This window comes from Oryctolagus cuniculus (genome assembly GCF_964237555.1).
Source record: "Oryctolagus cuniculus chromosome 17 unlocalized genomic scaffold, mOryCun1.1 SUPER_17_unloc_1, whole genome shotgun sequence".
Classification (NCBI taxonomy): Eukaryota; Metazoa; Chordata; class Mammalia; order Lagomorpha; family Leporidae; genus Oryctolagus; species Oryctolagus cuniculus.
Genome location: NW_027208202.1, coordinates 1,133,943 through 1,147,713, shown reverse-complemented (window position 1 = coordinate 1,147,713; position 13,771 = coordinate 1,133,943). Strand labels below are relative to the sequence as shown.

Sequence of the window (13,771 nt, the reverse complement as noted above, 5' to 3'; positions counted from 1 at the left end):
TCTTCACAATACAACATTTCTCTTTATATTATGTCTGTTATTTATTATAATTAAACTACAAATGAAACTGTAAGATAGAATTCACCAGTAAATTTATACACATATGAAGACATTTTTCTGCCCCTGAAATCCATGCTCTCCCTCCATTTTGACTTGGTGATTTTTATTATCATATTTACCCTTCCTAATACTACTGCCATCATATAGTTCACATATATCATATTAACATTCCTCAGTTACATGCTAAATCATTAATATTTATTCAACTACCTTTCACATTCATGTTTTTGCTTGTTGTGATCGGCCTTGACAGGTTCAGGGGAATCTCTCTATTATTTAACGTGGCAAATTCTAGCTTTATATTACCCTTTAGGACTAAAAGTAGGATTTGGACAACTACAGCTCTTATTTAAGCAGGACGGGCAGGGCACAGTGAAAACCCACAACAGTATGGGTGCTTCACCACTGTGAGGCTGCCCTTCCAGAATTCCACAGGCACATAAAGCTTTTGTAGTGTCTGTGACACTTGAGCGACTGACTAGTTACACTGATTCCGAGTGCTAGAAAATAAAGATGTCAAGTGTTTCACTTACCATCTCATTTCTGGAATTCATAAACAAATTGTAAAAATGTTCTCACTTGCCACATTCTGAAGTGCTTCCTGTATACAAGGCATCATTCTCCACATAAAGCCAGCCTGGGATCTGAGGAAATAAATGACACAGTCTCAGGAAGGATGATGGAATATAGATACAAATAAGAACACAAACTACCCAAATTCTCCATATTTACCATAGAAAAGTAGACAGTATAATATTCAAATGACTTTCAAGGTACACAATGCTTCTCACATATATTTTATAGAACTGTGAGACAAGCAGCAGAACTAATGTACCCTAAGCACAATGAACTCAAAGTATTTCTTCAAAAATATACATGGTCCTCTACAATGCTAAAATGTACTAATATTGAATCCACACTTTCTTTTCCTAAAAAAAGTCAAGATCTTATGCAACTTAGTTCAGTATAGAAATTCTCAAAGAATACTGAAAATACTTTATACTTTGTTGTTCCTGGGTTTTCTTGTTATAATAAACTTTTACTGTTTATTATATTATGTTATCATAAATGCATCATGTTATCATAAACATTTACTAAAGAAAAATTCAAATTGTGAAGTGAATGGTAACAAAAAATAAATAAAATACATATTTCTTTACTACCGAATCCTTTCAAATAATTACTGTTTCAGCCGTAACTGCCCTGTTTGCTGAAGAGCCCTAAAAGGGCATTAACAAACAGCACTTAATTAATCACATTTGCATTTTAACCTTTCTTAGGTACTCCGAAAGAAGTCTTTAGTACTGTAAAAGATATATGGGAAAAAGAAAAGACAAATTATAATAAAGGTTAATACTACATGTACATTTGGTCTACTCACTGTACTGTAGGCTAGGAGAGCAACAGATATCTGATGTAAGCTCATGTACAAGAATTTGGGATATTACAGTTTCTGTTACTCATTATTTCTGCAGATAATCATATATCACAGTAATATTTAAATATTATCACATTATAAAAGCACAAGTCATAATTTCTCACTATTCTAAGATTAGAATCCTCCAAGATATTGGATCTTATTTACTACCTACCTACAAGAATTCTTTTTTTTTTTTTTTTTTGACTGGCAGAGTGGACAGAGAGAGAGACAGAGAGAAAGGTCTTCCTTTTGCCATTGGTTCACCCTTCAATGGCCGCCGTGGCTGGGGTGCTGCAGCCAGCGCACCGCGCTGATCCGATGGCGGGAGCCAGGTGCCTCTCCTGGTCTCCCATGGGGTGCACGGCCCAAGTACTTGGGCCATGCTCCACTGCACTCCCTGGCCACAGCAGAGAGCTGGCCTGGAAGAGGGGCAACCGGGACAGAATCCGGCGACCCGACAGGGACTAGAACCTGGTGTGCCGGTGCCACAAGGCGGAGGATTAGCCTAGTGAGCCGCGGCGCCGGCCTACCTACAAGAAAGGCCCAGGCCTTGAGAGTGGGCCAGCAGGGGGAGCCCGGGCGAGCGGTACCCGCCCTGCCTCCGCCCACCCTGCCCGTCCTGGCCCCTCCCCGCCTCCCGCCCGCCCTGCACTCCTGGTCCCTCCCCGCCCGCTCACAGGAAGAGGTTCTCCAGGACTTAGTGGTAGTCCGGGCAGCTGCTGTCCTGGAGGAAGCTGGCGGCATAGACGATGATGGCGTTGAGGCCCTCGCTGTGGTAACCTGTGAGGGCGGCCGTCGCTGGGCTCTGAGCCACGCAGGGGCACGGAGGGTCTTCCGGGCCCAGCAGGGGGTCTGGCGTCCCGGATGACCACGGGTACCTGGGGGGGCTCACCTCCGTGTGTGACCACGGATACCCGGGAGGGGTCTGACCTCCGTGGGTGACCACGGATACCTGGGGGGGGGTCTGACCTCCATGGGTGACCACAGGTACCTGGGAGGGTCCGACCTCTGTGGGTGACCATGGGTACCCAGGAGTCTCACCTCCGTGGGTGAGCACTAGTACCCGGGGTGGCTTCAACTCCATGGGTGAGCACATGGTAACTGGGGGGGCCTCACCTCCATGGGGGACCACGGGTACCCGGGGGGGGGGTGTCTGACCTCCATGGGTGACCACATGGTAACTGAGGAGGCCTCACCTCCGTGGGTGAGCACGTGGTAATGGGGTGGCCTCAACTCCGTGGGTGATCATGGGCACCTGGGGGGGCCTCCCCTTCATGGGTGACCACGGGTACCCGGGGGGCCTCCCCTCCTGGGTGACCACCTTCATGTGCGGCCGGATCATGTGCAGGTCGATGCGCTGCTCCTGCTCCCCATGATGACCGTGTGCCACAGGTGCCCGTTGGCTGCACCGCTGTCCTCTGCCGCACCATCTCCAAACAGATCCACGCTGTCCCCAGGCATGTTCTTGGCGGTGGCAACCAGGATGTCATCTGGAAGCAGCACCCCTGGGGCTGGACGCATCGGCCTCTCACAGCCGCCTTCATTCTCCTGACCTGGCTGCCTGTCCCCTTACAGGACCTGGCTCAAGTGCCACCTCCTCCAGAAAGCCTTCCGTGATTGCACCTCCGGTACACTTGACTCCTAACACTTCCTGGGTCTCTTCCCCTTTAACTGAAGTGAACGGCCAGAGGCCCAGGGGGTCACGGTGGGCTGCTCCGTGTCCCCCACCCCGCAGCAGAGCCACATTGCTGACAGTAGCGCGGGAACTGGGGTCCACAGCTGTGCCATGGAAGACACAGTGCTGGGGGCAGAAGTCAGACCCAGCTGCCTTCCAGGTCACTCCCCAGGCCTGCAGTGCTGGGGCGGGAGCGCCACTGGGGTCTCCCCGTGCTGCCCGGTAGCGCCCAAGCCACCCCTGCAGCCAGAGTCCTGAGCAGAGCTGGGGCTGGAACCCGGGATCTGATGGACGGAGCGGGCGTCCTCCCGGCCTGCCCTGGGGTCCTGCACACAGCGTTCCCCTCTCGGGCTCCCCGCTGAGCTCCGACCTGAGCGCTGGGCGCCGCGTCTAGCGGGGACCTGGGGGCTCCTGTTTGGTGTGGGGATTGAGACCAGGGCATCCCGGGTCAGACTGTGTTCCGGGCCCAGCTCCCTGCACATGCGCACCTTGGGAGCAGCGGTGAGGGCTCAAGTGTGGGGGCCCCTGCAGTTCCAGCATCCCATATGGGCACAGATTTGAGTCCTGGCTGCTCCACTTTTGACCCAGCTCCCTGCTAACATGCCTAGGAAAGCAGCACAAGATGGCCCAAGTACCTGAGCTCCTGAAACCACGTGGGAGACTGGGAAGAAGATCCTGGCTCCTGGCTTTGGATCAGCCCAGCTCAGACCATGTGGCCCCTTGGGGAGTGAACCAGAAGGTGGAAACGCTCTCTGTCTCTCCCTCTCTCTCTGTCTCTTCCTCTTTCTGTAACTCTGCCTTACAAATAAATAAATACATCTTTAAAAAAAAGAAACAAACTGGGATGGAGGAGCTGGTAGGCTCTAAACACAAAGAAAAGGGAAGGGAAGGCCTAGTTCTATTGCTCACTCAGTTTATGATATGTTTGTATTCAAATATTCCACTATACCCAATAATAATATACAAGTGGCATATGGAAGACCTTTCTCTTTCTCTCCCTCTCACGGCCTGTGACTCTACCTCTCAACCAAATAAATAAAAATCTTTAAAAAAAAAAATGGATCAGGCACTCATGTTGAGGTTGCCACTGAAGGCACAAGCCTCCTGCACAGCTGGGTAGCAAATGTCTTTTCAAAGATGTTGTCCTGGATGGCAGAAAACTGGATCCAGGGTTTGTGGGTGTCCAGGTCAAAGCCGTGGAGAGCCCCTGCAGAGATCCAAGCTAGCAGCATGGGACCAGCTCCCCACTGGGTCCTTGCATGCCAGCTCCCACCCCCAGAAGCCTCCCAGGCTTCTACACAGGGTCCCCCTTCATGTTTCAGATGAGTTAGCAGATGTTGGCAGTGTGGGGTGCAAATGAGGCTCTTTGGCTAGAGCCCAGCAGTTCTCCTATCTGGGTTGCTCAGGTGCTCAGAAAGGCATGTGGTCACCACATGGACCTCATTCTCACCTGGGAATAAGAGGGCCCTCCCCCAGCCTGTGCTCCTCTCAGACCCCTCCCTTGCACAGCCCCATTTTCTGAGGAATAGCAGGCACAGGATATTTTCCCATCTGTGTCCTTCCCTCATGGTCACGTCCTTGATAGCACTCCGGTATGATTAGTACAATGACTCACTTTCTTGACATCCTTCCTCTTTCCACACTGAAAACTCTTCAAGAAAGAGACCACATCTTGTTCCTTTGGGATCCCTGACCCCTAAAAAGAGGTTCAACATACAGCAGGAGCTTGGCAAGTATCCACCAAGGAGCAGAGCTGAGGATGGGGTGCACTGATGTGGACACCTGTGGAGCTCCCCAGTGAGGGCAGCCAGCACCGAGCTCTTCCTGCAGCCCACCTGCTCAAAATGCTCACCAGGACACCCTGCAAGGAAGCCACACAGGGGTCTGCCTCTTGCAAAGCAAGGGGGAGGAGGGGAAGCAGCCCTCACTCCGGAGGCTCAAGACGGCCAGTTCTCCCACTGAGGCTTCTCTCTAGGCCCCAGTGACACTGGAGGGAAAGAATTCTCCACTTAGAGGATGATTGCTGCCCCATTACTGATGCTTTGTTGAATCGAGAGGATCCTGGCTCAGTGACTCCTGTCCTTCCTCCAGGAAGTCCACAATCACAGCAGCAGGGGCCCTCAGAATACCTGTGGTCCGGCAGACCTAGCAGTCCAAGTGCCAGGTCCCACCTCCCATGGTCTTCATAAGGAGCCCTCCACAGCTGTGCCCCGTCCTGCCAGTGTACCTGGAAGGCATGGGCCAGGTAGGGTGGATGTAGCCTATGGAGAAGGTGGCAAGTACCCAGGAGCTGCTGGACTTTACTGCAGATCCCATGGGTCATTGGGGTGCTAAGCAGTCACAGAAAAGTAGAATAGCCAGTGCTCTCTATCTTCAGCCTCATCAGGTTCTTGACACTCAGTAGGAGGGACTCCTGAGCAAGAGTGCTCAAGGATCCTGGGGACAGTCAGCTGTCAGATGAGAAGGCACAGATGGGCCAGGGTCCATGCGATAAGTGTGGTCAGAAGAGTGTTTTGCTGACAATGCCATTGCAGGGTCAGCACTAGAGTTGGGACTGGGAGGAGGAAGCCATAACCAAGGTGAAAGGCTTCTGGGAGTGGTCAGGAGGGGAATGAGTCAGTTGCATGTCCCCTGCCAGTACTTCTAGCCCTACAGGCCCTGGGCCCGCCCCTGGCGACAAAGCAAATGGAAGGAGGTCTAGCATGGGGGCATGGAAAGCAAGAAGGAAGCTGTGATTCAGAGGCACCAACCTGGCCTTCTGGGGACAAGAGGGAAGAAAAGAAAGGGAGGCACATGCTGGCTGACTTAGATAACATACCCCTCACCTACAATAACCCACATACCTCCTGGGAATCAACTCCTCTTCTTGCCTGTACATCTTATCCCCAGGATGTTTTCTAACAGGAAGTCTTCCACCTTGACCTAATACATTTTCTAGACTACCTGTACTGTTTATTTCTCTTTAATTTTCATATATTTGAGAGGCAGAGAAACAAAGATAAAGAAAGAGGCTGTGGCACATGGGTTAAAGTCCTGGCTTGAAGCGCCGGCATCCCATATGGCGCCAGTTCTAGTCCCCACTGCTCCTCTTCTGATCCAGCTCTCTGTTATGGCCTGGAAAAACAGTAGAAGATGGCCCAATTCCTTGGGCCCCTGCACTTACGTGGGAGACCCAGACGAAGCTCCTGCCTCCTGGCTTCAGATTGGCTCAGTTCTGGCCATTGCGGCCATCTGGAGAGTGAACCAGCAGATGGAAGACCTCTCTCTCTGTCTCTACCTCTCTCTGTAAATCTCTCTTTCAAATAAGTAAAATAAATATTTTTTTTAAAAAAAGTGGCAAAAAGGTCCTATGTACTTATTCACTCCCTAATAGACTACAACAGCCAAGGCTGGGCCAGGCTGAAGCCAGGAGCCCACAGCCCAGTATGGGTTCCTATGTAGGTGGTATCAGTATTTGAGCCATGACCTGCTACCTCCCAGGAAGCTGGAATCTGAACTGGAGGTGGGACTTGAACTCAGGCTCTCTGATAAGGGATGCTTGCATCACAGGCAGCATTGTTAACTGTTGCATCACAATCCTTCTCCCAATTTTACACAAAAATCCACCTCAGATTCCATTAAATTCACCTCAAGTACTATAGGATTAATCCATATTTGAATTATATGTAGGTCCTATATACTAGCCTATGTCTTATAAAGCTTTAAACTATTCTACTCTCTATCTCCACTGATTATAGAAGGTGGTGGAAATCACTTCTGTGATTTCTTTAGGTGAAGAAAAACCCATTGATCTTTTTGGCATATGGAAATTAATTTTTTAATTTTAATAAACAGAAGGTTATCTGTCCACCTTAAGAATCAAATACAAGAAACTACACCTGCAACAGTGACGAGCGCAATGCCTTGAAGGTTCATATAAAAAGGGGATTAGGGATGGATGATTGGTGCAGCAGTTAAGAGACCCACATCCTATATCAGTGTGCCTGGTCCAAGTCTCATTTCCATGCCAATCCAGGTGGCTGCTAATGCACACCCCGAGAAGGCAGCAGAAGGCAGCGTTACAGGGAAATGGTGGGACAAACTTTTGGGGGGAACATTTTCTACCCTCAATTTCCAGACTGCTTATTAACCCATGACTCCTCTCAAAATAGCTCAGAAATCTGGGTCCCTGCCACCCACATGCTAGACTCTGATTGAGTTTTAGCCCCCTGCCCAGCCCTGCTTGTTGTGATCATTTGAAGTGCGGGGGAGGTAGTGAATGGAATCTCTGTCTCTGTCATTCAAATAAAATATAAATAATTAGATACAACTTTTTTTTTTGACAGGCAGAGTTAGACAGAGAGAGAGCAAGGGAAAGGTCTTCCTTCCATTAGTTCACCCCCCAAATGGCTGCTATGGCCAGCGCGCTGCGCCGATCTGAAACCAGGAGCCAGGTACTTCCTCCTGGTCTCCCATGCAGGTGCAGGGCCCAAGCACTTGGGCCATCCTCCGCTGCCCTCCCAAGCCAAAGCAGAGAGCTGGACTGGAAGAGGAGCAACTGGGACAGAAACAGGTGCTCCAACTGGGACTAGAACCTGGGGGTGGCAGCCCCACGGGGGGAGGATTAGCCAAGTGAGCCATGGTGCTGGCCAATTAGATACAATTTTAAAACTAAATAAAATGACTGAATCTGTTATGCCTTTTTTTTGGCAGTGTTCAGTTACTGAGAAAGTTTAGTTGTAAACAAAATGCTTTGAGCGTTCTTAAAATTCCACCTGATGGCAGTTATATGGACTGGTTTAAGTCGAAACCAAAAACGACCTTTAAGAATTTTATTTCGGGGGGCCAGCATTGTGTCACAGAGGGTAAAGCTGCTGCTTGCAATGTCAGCATCCCCTATGGGTGTGGGTTAGTGTCCTGGCTGCTCCATTTCGATCTAGCTCCCTGCTAATGGCCTGGGAAAGCAGCAGAAAATGGCCCAGGTACTTGGGCCTCTGCTACCCATGTGGGAGGCCAGATGAAGCTCCTGGCTCCTGACTTCATTGAGGCCATGTGGGGAGAGAGCCAGTGGATGAAAGATTCTCTCTTCTCTCTCTCCCTCCATTCTTCCCTCTTCTCTCTCTCTCTTTCCCTCCTTCACTCCCTTCTTCCCTCTTCTCTTTCTCTCTCACTATAACTCTGACATTCAATTAAATAGACTTCATGGCTGCCTAGTAAGTTGTTGTTTCAATTTTAGCCACTCTACGCAAACACAACATCTTACACAGAAATAGCTAAAGTGTGTTTCATTGCATGTACACAAGCAGAATAGAGTAAATTTATGTGTGGGAATCTGAGGGCCAGATGAAGAGTGGATGCTTTAGAGAGGTCACTTCAGAAAGAAGGATAAGAGGGCAATGATTTCGCCTAATATTCCTCTTCCTCCCTTGCTGTCTTCCACCACAATCCGTGGCCCAACTCAGTGCTCAGGCACACCAGAAAGACCCTACTTTCCACTATCATCTGATGTATGATCAAGAGAATATGATAGCCTCATTTTCATAACACTCATGTGTCATTTTCTCTAATTGTTGTCTTCTCAGGAAGCAGAGACAGAGATAGGAAAGTAAATAGAGTTCCCAACTGCTGCTTTACTCTCCAAATGGTCAGAACTGACCCCTGCTGAAACTGTAAGCTTAAAACTCAATCCAGGTATCCCATGTAGGTGTCAGGAACTGAACTATTAATGCCATCACCATTGCTTCTTAGGTTCTTCACTAGCAAGATGCAAGAGTCAGAAATCAGCTGATAACTGAATTCTGGTACCGTGATATGGGACATGGGGGTCTCAGCCGGCATCTTAACCACTAGGTTAAATGCCCACTCCCTCGTGTTCTTATTTTTTTAAGGATTTATTTGTTTATTTGAAGGCAGAGAGAGAGAGAGGTCTTCCATCTACTAGTTCACTCCCCAAATAGCCACGACAGCCAGAGCTATGCTGATCTGAAGCCAGGAGCCTGGATCTTCTTTCAGGTCTCACATGTGGGTGCAAGGGCCCAAGGACTTGGGCCATCCTCCACTGCTTTCCCAAGCCATAGCAGAGAGCTGTATCAGAAGTGGAGCAGCTGAGACTCAAACTGGAACCCATATGGCATGCCAGCACTGCAGGTGGTGACTTCATCTGCAATGCCAAAGCACTGGCCCCCTGTGTTCTTATTTTTGATATGATGTTTGAAAAGGAAGTCCCACTATCAATAGCATATTTTCTGATGGTCACAGCTAATCAACTAGTATATATTTTCTTAGAATATGGAGAAGAAAAGATCATTTGAAATAATTCCTCTATCCAATATTATTTGATCTCTTAGTTTCACCTAGTTTCCTAGGTGAATGTTCACACCTTGATGAGCCCAAAGGTACAAGTTTGCTTCCTTCTTTCCACTTTGAGGAATCATTCTTAAGTGGAGGATCAGGTAGGAAGAAGAGGGGAATCCGGAGAGGAGAACTCATTGATCACTGCACACTTCATAGTTCTCAACTGGAGGGATGGACAAATATTCCAAAATATGTGTGACCAAACGAAGACTGTAGAACTTTGAAAACTGATTGCACACTCATTGTACCCAGATGTGATATGAATTACGCATGAATGCAGTATTACTCATTTTTTTTTTCAGAGAGAGACACACATTACCACAATGAGATGGATACCTAAGACAAGTTACTTGTGGGGGAATGATGTTTATTTTCCCTTATGGCTTTGCAGGTATATTTTGTAGGTAGCTAATTGCTTCCACAAGGCCCCAGCTCTAGACATCACAATCGGATTATGTTTCCACCCATTTACTATCATTAACATAAGACTTGAGGGACCAAACCTTTAAAGATGTGCCTTTGGGCCCACACCCTAACTAATATCCAAACCATAGTGAATGAGGTGGGCAGGTTCAGTTAAGTGCCTAGCAGCAAGTTTGAAGGAAAGGAAGCAAATGTGGTAATTTCTGAGGGTTAAAAAAAATTATCTCAGCAAAATATCTTTCCAAGTCAGTTCCTCTTTTGGCTAATCTTTCTGTGCACACTTTGCCCCATGGTTATCAGCAAGGCGATTTGCTGAAGAGCAAGTGGGCAAGCACACCTAGAGCTGGATTTGGACGAGGTCACTGCCACACAAAAGTGTCCATCCTGCCCCTATCTTTTTCCTGCAACTTTATCAGTTGAAAGGCTACTTGGAGGGGCAGCGCTGTGGCATAGCGGGAAAAGCCACCACCTGCAGTGCCAGCATCCCATATGGGTGCCGGTTCGAGTCCTGACTGCTGCACTTCTGATCCAGCTCTCTGCTGTGGCCTGGGAAAGCAGTACAAGATGCCCAAGCACTTAGGCCCCTGCATCCACATGTGAGACCTGGAAGAAGCTCCTGGCTCCTGGCTTTGGATTGGCGCAGCTCCGGCCATTGCAGTCAATTGGGAAGTGAACCAGTGGATGGAAGACCTCTCTATCTGCCTTTCCTTCTCTCTCTGTGTAACTCTGACCTTCATATAAATAAATAAATCTTAAAAAAAGAAAAGTTACTTGGAGTGGTATGAGTCTGAAGGGTGGGAAGGGAACAAGAGGTATGCCCATCCATGCCACTTGACATCTGATTCTCTTTCCAAAAATCACATGTAATGTAAGTGGAATTAAATAAGGAGTCTCTTTCATCTGGCTTCTTTCATTTGACATGTTTTTGAGGTTCATTCATGTAACCTATATCAGTAGTTAGTCAATATGTTTAAAAAAGAGAATTTTGTTGAGAAACAATTCACATAACATTCACCCACTTACAGCATATAATTCAATGATTTTCACATATTCTCAGATATGTTCACAATGAATTTTAGAACATTTCATCTCACAAAGAAACCCTGTGCCCTTTATTAATCCCTTATTCTTGAAAGTGCCCCTATTCAACTCCAATTCTTTCTTTCTTTCTCTTTCTTTCTTTCTTTCTTTCTTTCTTTCTTTCTTTCTTTCTTTCTTTCTTTCTTCTTTCTTTCTTTCTTTCTTCTTTCTTTCTTCTTTCTTTCTTTCTTTCTTTCTTTCTTTCTTTCACAAGTAGAGTGGACAGTGAGAGAGATAGACAGAGAGAAAGGTCTTCCTTTTCCATTAGTTCACCCCTCAATGGCCACTGCAGCCAGTGTGCTGTGGCTGGCGCACTGCGCTGATCCAAAGCCAGGAGCCAGGTACTTCCTTCTGGTCTCCCATGCAGGTGCAGGGCCCAAGCACTTGGGCCATCCTCCACTGCCCTCCCGGGCCACAGCAGAGAGCTGGACTGGAAGAGGAGCAACCAGGACAGAATCCGGCTCCCCAACCAAGACTAGAAGCCAGGGTGCCGGCGCCACAGGCAGAGGATTAGCCTATTGAGCTGCGGCGCCAGCCTCAACTCAAATTCTAATCTACGATATGTCTCTGTAGATTTTTTTATTTGCATGCTTTGAGCTCTTTAATTTTTTTAAATTTATTTTTTAAGTAATACAAATTTCATAAGTACAACTTCAGGAATATAGTTATTCTTCCACCTCCTCCTCCTCCATCTCTAGATTTTCCTATTCTGGACTCTCATATGAATTGAATACTATCATATGGACTTTTGTGACCATTTTAATCACTCGTGTGTGTCTGTAACTCTATGGCAGTGAGTACATTCACACTGTTGCAATTCCATCTTCACTACCATCTCCAGTATGTTTTCATCTGCTAAGCCGAAACTCTGTACCCATTAGGTGGCATTCTATTTTAGGGAAAGAGAAAACTGTATGAAAGGAATTTATGGAAATTGAATACCTGGGTACTGATTTTGATTAAATTATCCTTGCTGTGACTCCCTGGGAAAGTGTACTTACATCCCAGTGTGCTGTCATGGATGACTCCAACACCGTCTCTAATCTCCTTTACCTTCTCTCCTTCTCACTCGCTTTTGATGACATTGCTTCTCAATAAGCAGAATAAATAAGGGCACCCACCACCACACCTACCCATTAATAGGAGCAGTGGGTACTCTGCCTGCCCTTCCCCTATTAAATATGAACTGTCTGTCCTCTCGTGGCCCATTCCTTGACACGGATCTAGATCTTTTTTTCACTCAACTACTCAAGGACAGTGGACCTACCAGCCATTTACACATTTAACTGAAATTTTTGCCAATATCTTAAATCAGCAGCAGCAGCTTATACATCAGGCTACATTATCTGGTAAATCAAAAGCAAAACCTGAGCACCCTTTTCCCTTCAACGACTGCCCCAATTCTCTGTTCCTTTGTACAGAAAAAAATCACCAAAGAATTACCTGCAGTTTCTCTCTCCACTTTCTCTTCTCTCAGTCCCTCTGAACACACTCTAATAAGGCTTTTATCACATACTCTGCTGCACTGCTCTTTTCAAGGTCACTAATAACCTTCAAGAAGTTAAACTAAATGAACAAAATTAAATGGTAATTCTTTAGACCTTATTTCACCTACCATTCACAGTTATTTATTACTGTACACCATTTCCCCCACATTTAATAGCTTAAAAGCAAGAAACACGCCATCTTCTCTGGGTGAGAAATCCAGAAATGTTGACATACATAGTTCTGTACCTGGTTTCCACAAGCAGCTGCATCGAGCTGTTGGCTGGGCTGCAGTCATCTGAAGGTATGGCTGAGGCTGGCAGATTCACGTCCAGTACACTCACTCGCGTGCCTAGAAACGCAGTGCTGGTTGTTAGCAGTCGGCCTCAGTTGTGCACTATGTGGATTTCTCTGTGAGGGCTGTCTGAGCGCTCCCAAAGTTGCGATGCTGGCTTATTCTCCAGAACTTATTTAAAAGAGAGCAAAGGAGAAATTTAAATATCTTTTAGGATCTGGCCTCATAAGTCCCACTCCATAGTTTCTGGAATATCTTCTAGATTACGTAGGTGAGTCCTAGTCAGTGTGGGAAATGACTGCACTGGGGCTGGAGCACCAGGACATGAGTCATTGGGAGCCATCCCGGAAACTGACACAGTGGTGTGACTCCATTGATTGTTCCCTTCCTCTCCTTCCTCTGTCAGTCCTGTTTCTGTTTTTGTTCTTGTTCCTGTTTCAGTTCTTCTTCTTCTTCTATGTCCCAATATTATTTTTAAAAAGGTTTATTTTATTTATTAGCAAAGCAGGGTTTACAGCAGAGAGGGAGGGATGGAGGAAGATAAATAAATATATATGCATATATATGTGTATATATATATATGTATATATATATGGAGAGAGAGACAGACAGAGAGCGAGAGAGAGAATATGTCATCCACTAGTTCAGTCCTTAAATGGCCTCCACTTTGGGCTTGGCAAGGCCAAAGCCAGGAGCCTGGGACCCCATCCAGGTCTACCATGTGGGTGGTAGGGGCCCAATTACTTGGGTCATCCTCTGCTATTTTTCTAGATGTATTTGCAGGGAGCTGAATCAGAAATGGAGCAGCCAGGACTGGAACTGGGACTCATGGAATGCTGGCCTTGTGGGTGGTGGCTTAACATGCTGTGCCACAACATATTAATGATATATGGATATAATTGTAGTTTTTGACATTCAGTGAAAGGAAAGGCCATCACAAAAAAATCTTAAAAATATTAAGAAAATTAATTAGCCAGTAGGCACTCTCAAGAAATTGAAA

At 46.9% G+C, this 13,771-nt stretch overlaps 1 long non-coding RNA gene across 1 annotated transcript in view; it reads right to left on the bottom strand.

The window, feature by feature from the left end:
* LOC103346843 (nucleus accumbens-associated protein 1) overlaps positions 1–13,771 on the bottom strand; it is a 46,481-nt gene that overhangs the window by 27,927 nt on the left and 4,783 nt on the right. Inside the window, exons 3-6 of the long non-coding RNA XR_011385740.1 lie at positions 12,726–12,942; positions 2,802–2,910; positions 2,158–2,358; positions 594–704 (exon numbers count right to left, since the gene is read on the bottom strand). This is a non-coding gene — a long non-coding RNA (nucleus accumbens-associated protein 1). The remainder of the gene's footprint in view (positions 1–593; positions 705–2,157; positions 2,359–2,801; positions 2,911–12,725; positions 12,943–13,771) is intronic.